The following is a 14,216-nucleotide window of genomic DNA, read 5'->3' on the forward strand; positions in this document are numbered from 1 at the left end:
GTCCTCTTCCATGGACACTCCAAGCACTGGCTCTACAGAGGGCCTTTACATTTTTTGCAAGTTTTGCAGCCACTGTTGGCTCTCTCTCGCTAGATGCCCCTAATCCTACACACTTGTCTTTTAAGAATTAATCAGCTGCTGATAATTGACAAATCATCACAGTTATTTAATTAATCAAAAAAGGCAAATATTGCAGTTAAGGCTGCTTGAATGTGAATATTTGCTGCTTTTCTGTGTTTTATTATTTTATTATTTTAAAACAACTGAATCTCTTTGGATTATAGCACTGTTAGTGCTCAAAGTCAATTTTGACTTTTGACATTTCATAGACTTGCAGCCCTAAAATATATCAAGTTCACATCAATTGTGATATATTGTCATAACTCCTCCAATCAAACTAATCAAAGACTGTGGTTGAAATGATTTGCAACCATTATTTTGTGTCTGTTAATGCTAGTGTTTCCAAAATTACTGCAGTACCACATTTATCATTTATTTCACTTGGTCCATCATATGTCAGAGCATGAAACTCAGAAAGATTTACCTTCATTTGTGCAGAAAGACCAACGGCCCAACATATTTTTTCCCTTTATGATCCGTATCCCCTACCCCCTGTCCCTTAGCCACTTTTAGCTGACTGTGGCTAAAGTGCGTCTGCAGCCATTTTGGCTTCATAATGGACACTCTGGGCCCATTATACAGCAGACAGCACACTGACAGGAGGGAGGAGGGCTCTGCAGTCATTGGCAAGGATGATAATGGTGGAATAATGACCCTTAAATGTTCCCCCTGAAGTGGACAGGGGCCATCACTCATTTCCTGCTAGTTATCTGACATCTAATGTCAGTATATAACAGGAGATTTATACATACTCCTTAAAAGAATAGCTTCCTATGCCAATATAATGCATATGAGGTATCCTCACACAATGCAGTTAGTTATTACAATTCTATTTATTTGGACTAATTCCACAAATTTTTAGACTACATGTATAGACTGTGTATATGGATGGAAATGGGTGAATGGATGGAGGGATGGAAGGAGTTAAAACAGTCTACAAGTCCACTGTAATCAAAGGAGTTACAATAGGGAGAAGCGAACAACAGCTGCTTTCTTTGGAAATTGAGATTTACTAATCTATGAAGCCCAGTGTGGAGAAGCAGTCATTTTCTTCTTGGTAATGGTACGGTTGATCGATGGATGATGAATTCAGTGAAGGTGAATGAATTTTTAAACACGACTAATCAACACTGCATATCTTTAAAACCCCGATGCAATTACCATCACAATGTGATCATGGATTTTAGCTAAAGTGTCAGCAAATTCAGGGACCAAATCAGGGAAGAGGGTGGGAAAGTGTAGCAGAATATTTCATGTTCCTACACTCATGATTGAAACTGTTATAAAAAGGCATCTGCCATGTAGATTAGGACTGATCAACTAAAGCACACAGCATTTTTCTGTGAAGTTCTCATCTCATCAGACCGATTCAATTATGCATAAATGGTCGAGGGAAGATTATGAGCAAGACACCAGGCTGAAAGAAGACATTTCAGATTTGCCCATGAAAACAAGATGCCATCAATGTCTTGCCCTCATTTTACCAATGTAATATGAAGGGATATAACAAACCACCACTCCATTGCTGTGGTGAATACTGCATAAATTGGGGCTGTCTCGGTGATTTCACAGTCTAAATAAGACAGTCTCATTTAGTTTGCTCTGACTCAGAGCACAATCCTGGGACTCAAAGGAGAGAGTCACCACTGAGATAAATGCTGTGATGTTGTCAACACCACTCTACCCTGCAGTGACAATAGTGTAACTCTGATCTAATTGAGACAGCTTGTAATATGTGATGCAGAATGAAATGTATTATTTGTATTCATCAGGGGCAGTTTCAAAGGCACACAAACCCCCCCTATTTTTTTTTTTTACTTTGACTGTATTATAATCCTCAACATGAGCTCTAATTTTTATATGAGCACCTACTTATTCCCTCCAAATATGTGATTATAAGATAAGACATTATGCCTCATATTGTACAATATAATGTAAATAATATAATTTAGATGATTAATTCAATATCTGACTCTAATCTTTCTGCAAAAATACTGTTGCATAACTCTGCATATTAAATATGCTATTGAATTTGACCTCAAATTGTTCCAATGTTTGAGCCAAGCAAAGATTGCAAAGGAAATTAAGATAGACCATACAATTACACAGATCAAACACTGACAGCGTGTAAATGCTGGATCATATTCCTCCTCTTTTCAGCACAAATTACTGATTACAATATAAAGTGCTTAGATTGAGATACCCTACCACTAAATTAGTCACTGATGGTTTTTAAACATTCGGTGGGGAAAACTGGCACAATGTGTAAGAGTTTTAAATGATCCATATCACGTTCAGCTAAGAGGAGACTGGATGTTGTGTCATTTCCTCATTATGAATGGGCTCTTCCACTCTGCTTTTGGCAGCTTCCCACAATATAATAGCTCTTCACCACACAGAAGCTAAAAATGGAAGAGAACAGTATTATATGGCATCTGGACCACTGCTTAGTTCAACATTTAAGAGTACGGCAACATTGTATCTCCAGTAAAAGTAAATCATGTCTCCATCGCACTCTTTCATCCACTCACTCAATCTAGTCTTGCTTTCTCTTGTGGGAAGATAAACATCCATGGCCCTTTCCCCATGCTTGCACTCCTGCTGCCAGACTAAGATAAGGGTACATATTCCCGTCAATACTATTGATGCCAAGACTGCACATATCAACTGAACTGTGATGGAGTATTTCACACCTGTAAATTATACCCTCCAGACAACAGAGAGGTAGAACAGCAGAAATGGACTTAGTACAGAAGATACTGTTTATATACAGGGGATACCATAACAACAGTACATACATATATAGTACTGCACAGCACAATGCAATGCAATGCAGTAGCGCTGCAATAAATATTGCTTTTGTTAAGCTTGAAAGTTCAATATCTTTTTTGTCCACGGGGTGGACAAGAAGTCCACACCACCATTAGAATGTGTTCATTACAAACAACATTACTGGAGTGTTCCTAATATTTTGCTCACTTTATGTATATTAGTGGGCTGGACAAAATATCAGGAACACTTTTCAATATAATGCACTACTAATGCAGTACATCACCACCACCCACTACACATGAACACATGAACATAAAATAGAATTATGACCTTTATGACAATTTCAATGAAAACTGAAAGTGTATAAGCTTCATAAAAGTGGAATTTATGGCAGAGCTGTTATATTTGATGGCATTAGATTGCACAGATGTTCCTAATAAAGTGCTCATGAGTGTATTAGCTAACGTTAGCTTAGCCCCAGTTCATTCTTTGTGTACATCCGTTTCTTTAGAAACTACACTGCAATCCAGCAACTTCATAATATGGTCCCTTGTGATCGGTCCTTGACATTTTGGCTGAATAAAATTGTCATCACCATGTGTAATGTGAACATAGTATAGTCTGTGTAGTTGTGTGTAGATTGTGAAGGTTTGTTCATCTCCACAGAATCCCTGTGCTGAAAATTGTCAGGAATGTGTCCTAAAAGTCTTTGCTTCAACATCAATGAAAAGCCTGATACCCACACAAAGGAGTACTTGGTAAGTTGCATCGCAGAGTATGAGCTATAGCCTAACCAAACATTTTTGATGAGAATCAAAAACATAGATATGTATGGAATGGGACATTTTACAATGTGAAAATTAACTTGTTTGTGTTTTCTTGTTAACAATCTATGTAATCATGTATGTATAATTTTTTTCTAAAGTAGCTCAAACATCATTGTGTAGTGTCCATGCTCACGCTTGCAAGGAGATGGCCTCTACTGCATAATAAATCTCAAATAACTGTAGGTGTGCTGAAATGTCAGCTTGGGTCTTTGCAAATGTTTATTCTTGTTTGCTGCCTACAGCTCAAACATGTCCTTGGAATTTCTGCCCTCCCATTTCTTACTGGTGTATGAGCTAGGCACTTCTTCAGGCAGGGTCTATTAAGACCTGTTACCACTTGTGTCCATTTTATTGTATGGGTTGTACTTAATTGATTTGGTCAATGCTGATGGTGCAAGTCCATATCTTCCATGTTCTAGTCAGAGATGAAACAATAAGTTGATTCACTGCATTAGTTGAATGACCAAAGTAATTGGTAACTATTTTGATAATATTGTTTTTAAGTCATTTGCAAGCAGAAATAGAAAACATTACTTGTTTACAGCTTCTCAAATGTGAAAATCTGCTCATTTTTTGTTTTTATATCTTTGTAAATTCAGCATCTTTTGGTTTTGGACTGTTGTCTTCAAATGTTGTTTTGTCCAAATGTCTCATTGGGCTTTGGGAAATTCTTATGGTCACTTTTACCATAATATGACAATTTATAGACATTTGAGAAATCAATTAGAGAACAGATTCTAATTAATACTTTGTTTTTCTTCCATTTTGAGGATATTGATCAAGGAGAGAAATGGAGAAAATGGTTTGCAGAGTCTATGTCATTTGATACGATGGAGCAGAGCCGACAGATCCCCTAAGGATGTTGGCTTCATAATTTAGAAGGTAGATTTGGTGAACAATCTGGTGTGGCATATGGGTGTGTCTGAAATACACATTTGAATTTCTTCAAAAAATTTTTTCTCCATTTCGATTGATGGAGTTGGATGGCAACAGGCTTTCCACAAAGGTGCAGGTCCTCAAAAACAGACGACATGAATCATTTCACCTTCAATCAATGAGACTGTGAACCTTGGGTTAGGTTCAGTGAACAATTGTAAACTGAGTATCTTTGGACTCTTCATTGGACCAAAAAAGCAATTTCAACAGTTTCAGATGATTGTTTCCAGTTTCTCAGTTCTGAGCATTTGCGGATGTTATATCACAGCAAACTGAACACCCTCAGATTTTGGACTGCTTACTAGATGAAAGAAGGTGTCTAAAGACAAAATATTTATGGATTTTTATCCCTCAACCAAACTGCCAAGTATTTGCTGGTTGTAATTTGTTAGTGCTTGCAGCTGTCTGTTTTCATATCACTACAAACTGAGAATTTTGGACTGCTGGCCCCACAAAAAAGATTTCAGAAGACAGAGTGGTGTTTCTCATTTGTTCGCATTTGCTGATATTTCTGTTATGTCACTGCAAACTGAGACAAAAAACTACCTGAAGACAGAACATTAGTCAATTCTGACCATTCATATCATCTGAGCCCTATCTGCTAAAAAATTGCAGTTACTAATTTGTAAGTATTTGCTCATATTTCTGTTTTGTCTCTGCAAACTGAGCATTTTTGCATGTTGGACTGCCGTCTAGATAAATGATCTCTAAACACAAAATGTTGGCCTTTTTTATGACTTTTGTCATTCATCGACCAAAACTGCCAAACATTTGCTGTAATTTGTTACTCATTGCAGTTACCTGTATTCATATTACTGTAAACTGAGCGCATGTGCATTTTGGACTGCTGGTTTTGACAGAGAAAATAACCATAGCTCAGTTTTGACCACTGGCTGATGTTTGAATGCACAAAAATGTCAATTTGATCAAAGTGGGCTCTAGTGATTCTCGACTTTATAAAGAATAAATAATCAAGGCAATGCACTGAAGTATTAAAAGTATGTATCTGTTTTAAGTAATGGTAAATCTGCATTTGCTTCCTTGGTTTCATAATGTATTATGGTAGATATTTTTTCATTTTTGTGAAGAACATTCCTCAACCTTTCCTAACCTGACACAGTTAAATAAAGTCAGGTGAAGTACAACTACTTAAGTTGTATTTATTTCACTCACTCACCTTGATATCGCATGTAGTGTTCAGTCATGTTTAACACAATCAACAAAATCCTACAATGTTAATACAACTCAGCTGCATTTGGTAAATTTAACATAACTGTGTTTAGTAAATCAAACCTAAATGTCTTCAGTAAATTCAACATTAGTGTGTTAACTTAATTCCACATAACTGAATGGTGTAGCATTTAATTAATACAGTTTGATGAGATTTGCTTGACAGTATTTAGTAATGATCAATTCTCTATTCTTTTTCTCATTTATTCAACTTAGTTATGTGGGGCCAGTTGACATAACTAAATTAAATAAAAGTAACATTTTATTTCTCAGAGTGAGGGGACATTTGTTGAATGGCATCTCTCTTCCCTTATTTCCTATCAGCCCTCTACTGTCCTCTGTCTAATGAAGGGAAGAAATCTCTGAAAAATACTTTAAAGAATAAGTGCACCCTCACCCTCAAAAATGCAACAGAGGAGTGAGGGGTGTTTGTAGGGGCAAACAACTGCATGATGCGTAGCCTTGTGGCTACGTCGTGTGTGGCAATGTGGGGGCTGTGGGAACATGGGGAGCATGGTGCAGCATGGATAGCAATGTGTATTCCTACTTTTCAGGTAGTCTAGAGCTAGAGCAGTCACTGCCGGGCTCGCTGAAAAGACAGGGATGAGTACAGGGAGTCCAGCAGTGTTTTGACAGTAACTAGAAGTACATTTATGGCCTTCTGAGAGCATTGCTGTGTGACTGCCTGTGTTGAAGCTGGGCTAGCCGCTCTATTACAAAAAAACTCTCCAGCTGGGCCATGTGTTGTGTATACTGGCACAGAGGAGGAAGAAATCTCTCATTCATGTATAATGTTGTCTCTCCACCAGTGCTTGTGGAGGCTTGCTAACATTACTAGCAGAGTTGTCAGAGGAACAAACTGGGGATACGGTTGGCCAGTATTACTCTACTTATACTCATCCTAGGTGATCTTGTCATGCCTATTACATCACTGTTAGGAATGGGACCACAGAATGTGTAAAAACACAGTAGTCTATGTGTATTGTTTGAAAAGTCACGTGTGTTAACATTATGCCAACAAAGTAAACACTTATGTAAATATGTTGAATTATATATGGAGTTCCTCTTTAAATAAAAAAAAGAAATTAGATCACAGTACATTATGCAAGTGTTCATGTTATGGCAGAAAAAATACCAGTGGAAAGACAAAAAAGAGGCAAACACTGATGGACAATTCTAAAAAAAAAAAAAAAAAAAAAAAAAAAAAAAAAAAAAATTGAATAGCCACATGTAAAACAAACAATGAATGGATCCAACCCAATTAATTTTTAATGACTATGAAAGTGCTACTGGACCAACGTGTCAACTTTTCTATTCTCTGATCTCCAAAATCAAATAGACCTTTCTCCTAGAACAAGAACTCAAAAGTCAGTGGCTTTTGACTTCTACAGCAAAGCCACTTATTGTTGACTTAAGCACTTTATACATTTCTAATGGCTAAGATGTGAATTATTCACTGTGATGGTGGCGGTGTTGCAGTACAAATGTGAGACATAGGTATTTTTGTAGGTGTTTTAAGTCACGCTACACTTACAGACTGTATAAAATAATGGATGCAGCCACTGTGACATCACCCATTGGTTTGTGGACCCCCATTTTGAAGCCTGGAGTTTGGCATTTTGACCATCACCATCTTGTTTTTTTAGAGCCACAAGTGATGAGAAGTGACCATATTTGAACGAGAGTGTTGCTGGGGAAGAGCTCCCTAGGGTCCAACTACAGCATACCCTGCTTTATTGTCTATTTTACTCTAAATGGGACCATAATTTACAAAATGAACGTCATGCTGTATTGAAGAAGACCTGAAACTAGCAATTGAGACCATAAACTCATTAGGAAAGTGTTGCTGAGGTAATAATGGTAAATGGACTGTACTTGTATAGTGCCTTTCTAGTCTTTTCCACTTAAAATGCTTTTAACACTACGAGTAACATTCACCCATTCATACGCTGAATAGGTACAGGGGCTACCATGCAAGGTCCCAACTTGCCCATCAGAGGAATCTAACCCTTCACACACATTCACACACCGATGGCACTGCCATCAGGAGCAATCTGGGGTTCAGTATGTTGCCCAAGGACACTTCGACATGTGGATGGGAGGAGCTGGCAATCAAACCACTGATCTTCCGGTTAGTGGACGACCTGCTCTACCTCCTGAGCCACAGCCACCTGTGGCTCAAGTGAGAAATCAAGTGTGAAATCAAATGAGAAGGGTAAAGTCATTTTACCATAGGCTTCCACACAAACAGATTTCTTTATGAAGCCAGTGGAGTTGCCCCCTTGATGGCCAATAGAAAGAATGCAGGTTTAAGGCACTTCATCATTGGCTTCACTTTTCAGACCAGGAACTACCTGCTTGGCTTATCAGGCACATCGTCTTAACTTTATGTAACTGAACAGGAGTCTTTGCCTTCACAACTATAATAACATAAATTCTTAGTGTGTGTGAATAAAAGAACCCATTACAGACATTTATAATTGTTATCTGACCTGCACCATGCACAGACTGGCCTTATTAGCTCATAAAGGAACTCGCTGCTGCTTTGCTCTGCGTTGGGTGAAATCTAATGAACAAATGTGCACAATAGTCTTATATAGTAGAAGCTTTGTAGCTTGTAAAAGCATAGACACTGTGTTGTGGTTGTACAACACTCTCCTTGTCTAAGGCTTTGTGTTACAGCTGCTGCTTTGTGTTCTTTGTTGCAGAAGGTGCATTCAATCAAAAAAAAATATGGAGTATATTGAACATCAAAATAATTTGTGGATTGACAATGAGACCCAGTTTGTTCTGTGGTGCTTTCATGTGTCCTCGCCTGGGCCCCTATGTTAAATATACTTCTAAGAGCTTGTTTCTATTATTTCTGACATCGTAGCTGACAAAAGAAGATAGCTGGTGTGCTGTGTGAAATTTATGCTTGAGGATATTTTTCGACTGCTGGTACCCAAGGGATGCTACAGAAAAAGGCCTCTGCAGCCTGGGAGAAGAGCTTGACCTAATGCAACAGAATCCAATCCTTCATTTTATATGTTCAGTAAACATGGTTAAAAAAACAACAACAAACAACAAAGACAGAACAGAAATGTTTTACTTTGGGGACATACCCAATGTACAGTTCTCAGAAAGCGCTGAGTCACTGACTGCTATTTCACCACTGAAACTGATGGCACCAGACAATTATGTCAACAACAATGGCAAAATATGAGACAACTAGCTGCCATGTCTTGTGGCATCAGTTTCTGCTGTTGAACAATTGGTAGTGACTTAACCCTTTTCCCCAAAGCGCTGAGCTTTTGGTGTGCTTCATAAAGTCACAGTCTCAGCCTGTATCATAAAACATTATGATTTTACTTTTAACACGATCTCAATGTCTCTGTTACAAGATGTCAAATGTCATTCTGAAACTGTGCTTAGATTAAGCTATTCAAATGAATCCCCACCACTCTGTTTCCTTGTTATTTTTCCACTCCGTCTTTCCTGTTTCAGAGTGTGTTCAACTCTGTCACTTGTTCTTTCATCAACTTAGCACAACCATGGTTCCTCCCAGGGCTACCATGGTCAGTCTAATGTGCATAACATAGTCCTTTGAATACGCAATGATGTGTGTTTGTTTTGTTTTGTTTTATTTTTTTTCTTTTTTGCTTGTACTAGGCTAATTAGCCTTCTTACAATTGACATGCAGCAGTGCCTGTTGGGACAATGTGCTCCATTGGCAGCACTATGCTGAATGTTGAAACAGGTGAATATGGAGTCTAGTTTTTACATGGTGGACACGTGTTTGGGGTTTGTGATGATTGATTTGGATGGTGTTATCGAGAAAGATTGGCAAGCATTGTCAGAGGTTATTCATGACTCATTCACTATTGGGATGGGGACAGGCTAGGTGTTTGCTTGTCTGCTGGAATTAGGAACCATCTCATGCTCTCTCTTGGTAATGTGTCATTTGTTCTGATATCATCTCTTTCTTTGTCTGTGGTTTTCTGTTCTCTTTCTCCTTGTCCACATATCTAAGTCTGTCTTTTCTTTCCCATCTGATTCCTCTGTGTTTGCCTCTCAGTTGTCCTCTTCCTCTCAACCTGCATGTTCCTTATCACAATCTGCCCTTGTCTTTCTCAGCCCATCTACATCCTGAGCAATACCTCAAACAGGCAAGATAAATAATGAATTACCAAAGGTTCACTCAGGGATGCTTTTTTCCTTTTTGCCACAGTTGTAGAATGTGAGAACACAAGGTAGGAGGATTAAATAACATGATTTTAATTATCATTAATAATGTTTTGTTCCTTCCACAAGCAGAGTTTTAAAAATCCATGATTCAACAATAGTGTTGGCAGCCCTTTAGATGAGTTATAATGAGACAAAGTCAACAAATAAAGAAGCAAAGCAAATGGTTGCATAAAAAATTATCAAGCAGCAAACCTATACCTTTTCTATGCCAAATTCTGAGCTGTGTGGATTTGAATTTGAATTTCCGACTATTCTGCGCAGTCCCTTGTTCTTTCATTCCCTTCACAGGGCTTCATAGTGGGCTGGTTGTTGGTTCAAAGTGAATAGAAGGATACTACACTGTTGAGGGTTACAGCTAGCATGTATTTAAGTGAAAATGTGCCATGTGACAAAGTACTAGCCAACATATGGATGTTTTATATTTTGTCAGCAGTGTGCACAGGAACATTTTTTCTTCTTAGCCAGATAAGGAAAACTATGAAACAATACATTTAGTTCAGGAAGTCTGGTAACCATTTAGACAATCAGCATCATCTCAAATTGTCTGTGTATCAGTCACCACCCAATTAGCACTAGTCAAGTGATTTTTCTGAAGTGATTTGCCATCACCCTCCAATCCTCACAAAGTATTTTTTTCTCAGTGAATACTCCCACATCATATCACAACTGTGTGTCACATACTGTGTAATTGTGACCTTACAGAAAACAGCATGTTAGTGACACTCAAGACAGTCTCGTGTCCCACTGACAAGTTGGATGACATTTTTTTACTTTAACTATAATCCAGACTTTCACTTCACTTAAGTCTCAATGCCAAATACATTGCATTAACTATTTCATATTTACATGAGGTTAGCATCGGTGATCTTCTGCATTAGTGGAAGTCAGTGTTTGTTGGCAATAATACTACAAACACTGACCAGCTCCACTGAGGCTCATGTTGGCACACAAGATCACAGCCACCTGTTCCCACAGCTTGAGCAAAGCCAGACATGTGTTCACATGCAAGCCTGAAGGCAGATAGGTGTTCACCTACTCTGTAGAGTAACTCATCCAGATCCACTACTCTATCATTAGCTGAGACTCATAATAAGGAATAGCCACAGCCATGAAGGGAAAATCCACTGCTGTGAATATGATGATATCTTAGAACTAAGTCACCTATATAATAGAAATGTGCAATTATTTTTAAAATTTGGTGCGCTATGACTATAGATAACTGAGAAAAAGGCTGTAAATTCCCCATACCACTCTTAAAGGGGAATCCTACAACAACCAGAATGCATTGCGTGCCTCCCATACAATTATCTACTGATGGTGTGTTTATGGGACATGGGGTGAGTACAGAGACAAAGTTTCAGAGACAAAATGAGCCATGTTATATCTCTTTACTGAGGCTTATTTTCATTTACAAAACGTTCTTCCTCATTGAGTCTGAATATATTTTACCGGTGTGCAAGGATCATAAAACAAATGGCGTCAGTGGAGTCAGTTATGCAGACATCATATTATAAAGCTAGTTGTTTGTTTGTGTTTAGTGTTAGGAATCACTGAGAAACCCTGCACTTATGAAGCTACCACTGTAATGTCACTCTGGTGGCTGCTTCCTCTGTTGTGTCTGATTCTACAGCATGATTTTTGGTTGCATATCATGAAACATATCATGAAAATATACTGATATTTTAAAGTATTTAGTAGTATGATATTTTAGTGTCTACTTTTCCCTATAGCGAGCGTAACATGGTAGGCGTAGTGTTTTGTGAGACCTACATTTGACCATCCTTGAAGGCAACACTACAGAAAATGGGTAAATGTAGTTTGTAGTGTAAGGCAGATCTCCAATTTTTTTTGCTGGCAAATGAGTGGGGAGCTCTGGGTGCAGGTAACATGGAAGGAAGTTAAACATTGCTCATTTGCATATACTACCCACTTTGTAATGATACAGTGCTGGTTGAAAATCAGCAAAGTTTCCCCTTAAGTGTGAAATCAGCTTGATGGATTAGGTGTATTATGCTGCCTATTCATTCTGCTGAGTTTAGCAATACATCAGTGTAATGTCAAGCAGTTAAAACACACTGTGTAATGTAGCTTTTGGCACGTGTACTGGAAAGTAAGCAAGTTCCGTGTATGCTAAAAATGCATATAACCAAAGCACTGTGAGGGGCTCTTAATAAAGCATCCATATGTAACATGTGGATGTGTTCTGCTATTTTAGCCCTGAAAAGGGGGGATTTTTAACACTCAAATGATTTATGCTCTTTGAATTATTGTTTCAGCCTACTGCCAATCCTACTGAGAAGCAGCACCCCAGCTATGTACAGTTTTTAGCCATTTTTGCCTATTCTGCAATGTTTTGACATATTAGCCATAAGAATTACATAACCTGATAGAATTTTACTGGTGGCAAAAAACAACCTTAAAACACTTTAAAAACATGAATACAAGACAATACTGACAACCCCAGTCATAAAAGGACCCCTTTGACCTTTTGAAAATAATACTTTGAATAAAACATTGGTAAAATTGGTAGATACACCATATTTTACAGCTTTCAAATGCATTATCATATTAAATATATATACTGTAAATTAGTACAACAAAATAAACTAAAGTAAAATGATTAGATTTTAAAATACTGTTATTTAACAGGAAATAAAATATGCTGGACATGAAAACTATAATCTTGTCTTACTTTAAATGGAAAGTTGATTTACATATTATTACGTGTTAACTTATTTATTTATGCCAGTTGTTATCGCAACCACTGAGTGTCTGTCTTTACAACATGAATCTGCTAATTGATCTTTAGCATTGTTTTTTTTTCTTAATGGGTGCTGTAAACTCTACAGGCAGCACCTTTTTAAAACAGCTAAACATTAATGAAATTGCAATTAACACTATGACTCAGGTCTTTAGCTAAGGAAGAGTCAGAGGGTAATGGTGTGGACAAGAGTAAACAAACAGCAGTGAGGCAGGTGGAAGACTTGTTCTCCATTTTAAGTAATGTTTTTCTCTCAGGGGGGTCAGGGTGTATCGTTTGGAGTCGTTTGGAATGATTTAAGTAAATTGTGCTTCGACCAAATCTATTAATTCAGATGATGCAGCGCTTCTCTCACCTTGACTCTGTAAGGAATGATAATCAATATTGATTTCCTCTTGTCAGTAGTATTTTTAATTCAGAGCACCAGACTCCTCCAGGTTTGTACAACCTTTATTATCTGAAATTTATAAAATAATTATTTTAATGAGATCAACAGCCAGCCTCGTAGCCATCATCCATTTGCTATTCAAAGTGCACACTAACTGACATTAACTTGTCAATCGCTTTATTCTATATTAAACATGAAAATATCTATACATCTATTGTATATTTTGTAACAGTAAAGCAGAAGTAGGTGGTATTTATGTTCTGTAAAATGATGAAAACAGTTGAAAGAATAATGTGTCATTTTGTGATCGACAGGCTGTTGGTGGCAAAAGGCTTTTATACTTTTACTCTCATCTTGCAGATATTACCTTGTCCTGCTAAATAATGACCGTGTGCTTTCAAGAACCACATAAAGAGCTAAAACCCTAATAACGGATCACAATTTTGGTTGAAAACTGAAAATGTATCATTCAGAACAATTGTCCATCTCGTAAAGGTAATTCTTCTTTCTTTACGAAGAAGAGGAACTGACTTTTCCCGTGCGATCTGCTCCCGTCTTAACGTTGGCTCTGTCCTGTTGAAAAACAAATTATCTCATTATCCTTGGAAGGCTGGGCACATAGGAGCAGCATGCGTGACGAGCCAAGCCTTTGGATGTGCCAAGCTGAAAATGTCAACATACTACCTTGAGAGTGCACATTAAACTCAGGCGGTAATGGCTGTCACAAGACAGATCCCCATTATCAAGTCCATTAAGGCGCCACACTCATTCTCAACGAAAAAGCACACCCAACAAGCAGTAGAAAGTTCTGAATGAGCATCTGTAGATAAATGCCAAGGTGACCCACTGTGCATCGTGCTGCCAACAACACACACTCCTGAGTTCATTAAATATCTATTCAAGGGGACATGTGCCAAAAAAAATTTTTGTATTTTGTAAATATTTTGTCTTTTGT

Source organism: Thunnus albacares, chromosome 14 (assembly GCF_914725855.1).
Source record: "Thunnus albacares chromosome 14, fThuAlb1.1, whole genome shotgun sequence".
Taxonomy (NCBI): Eukaryota; Metazoa; Chordata; class Actinopteri; order Scombriformes; family Scombridae; genus Thunnus; species Thunnus albacares.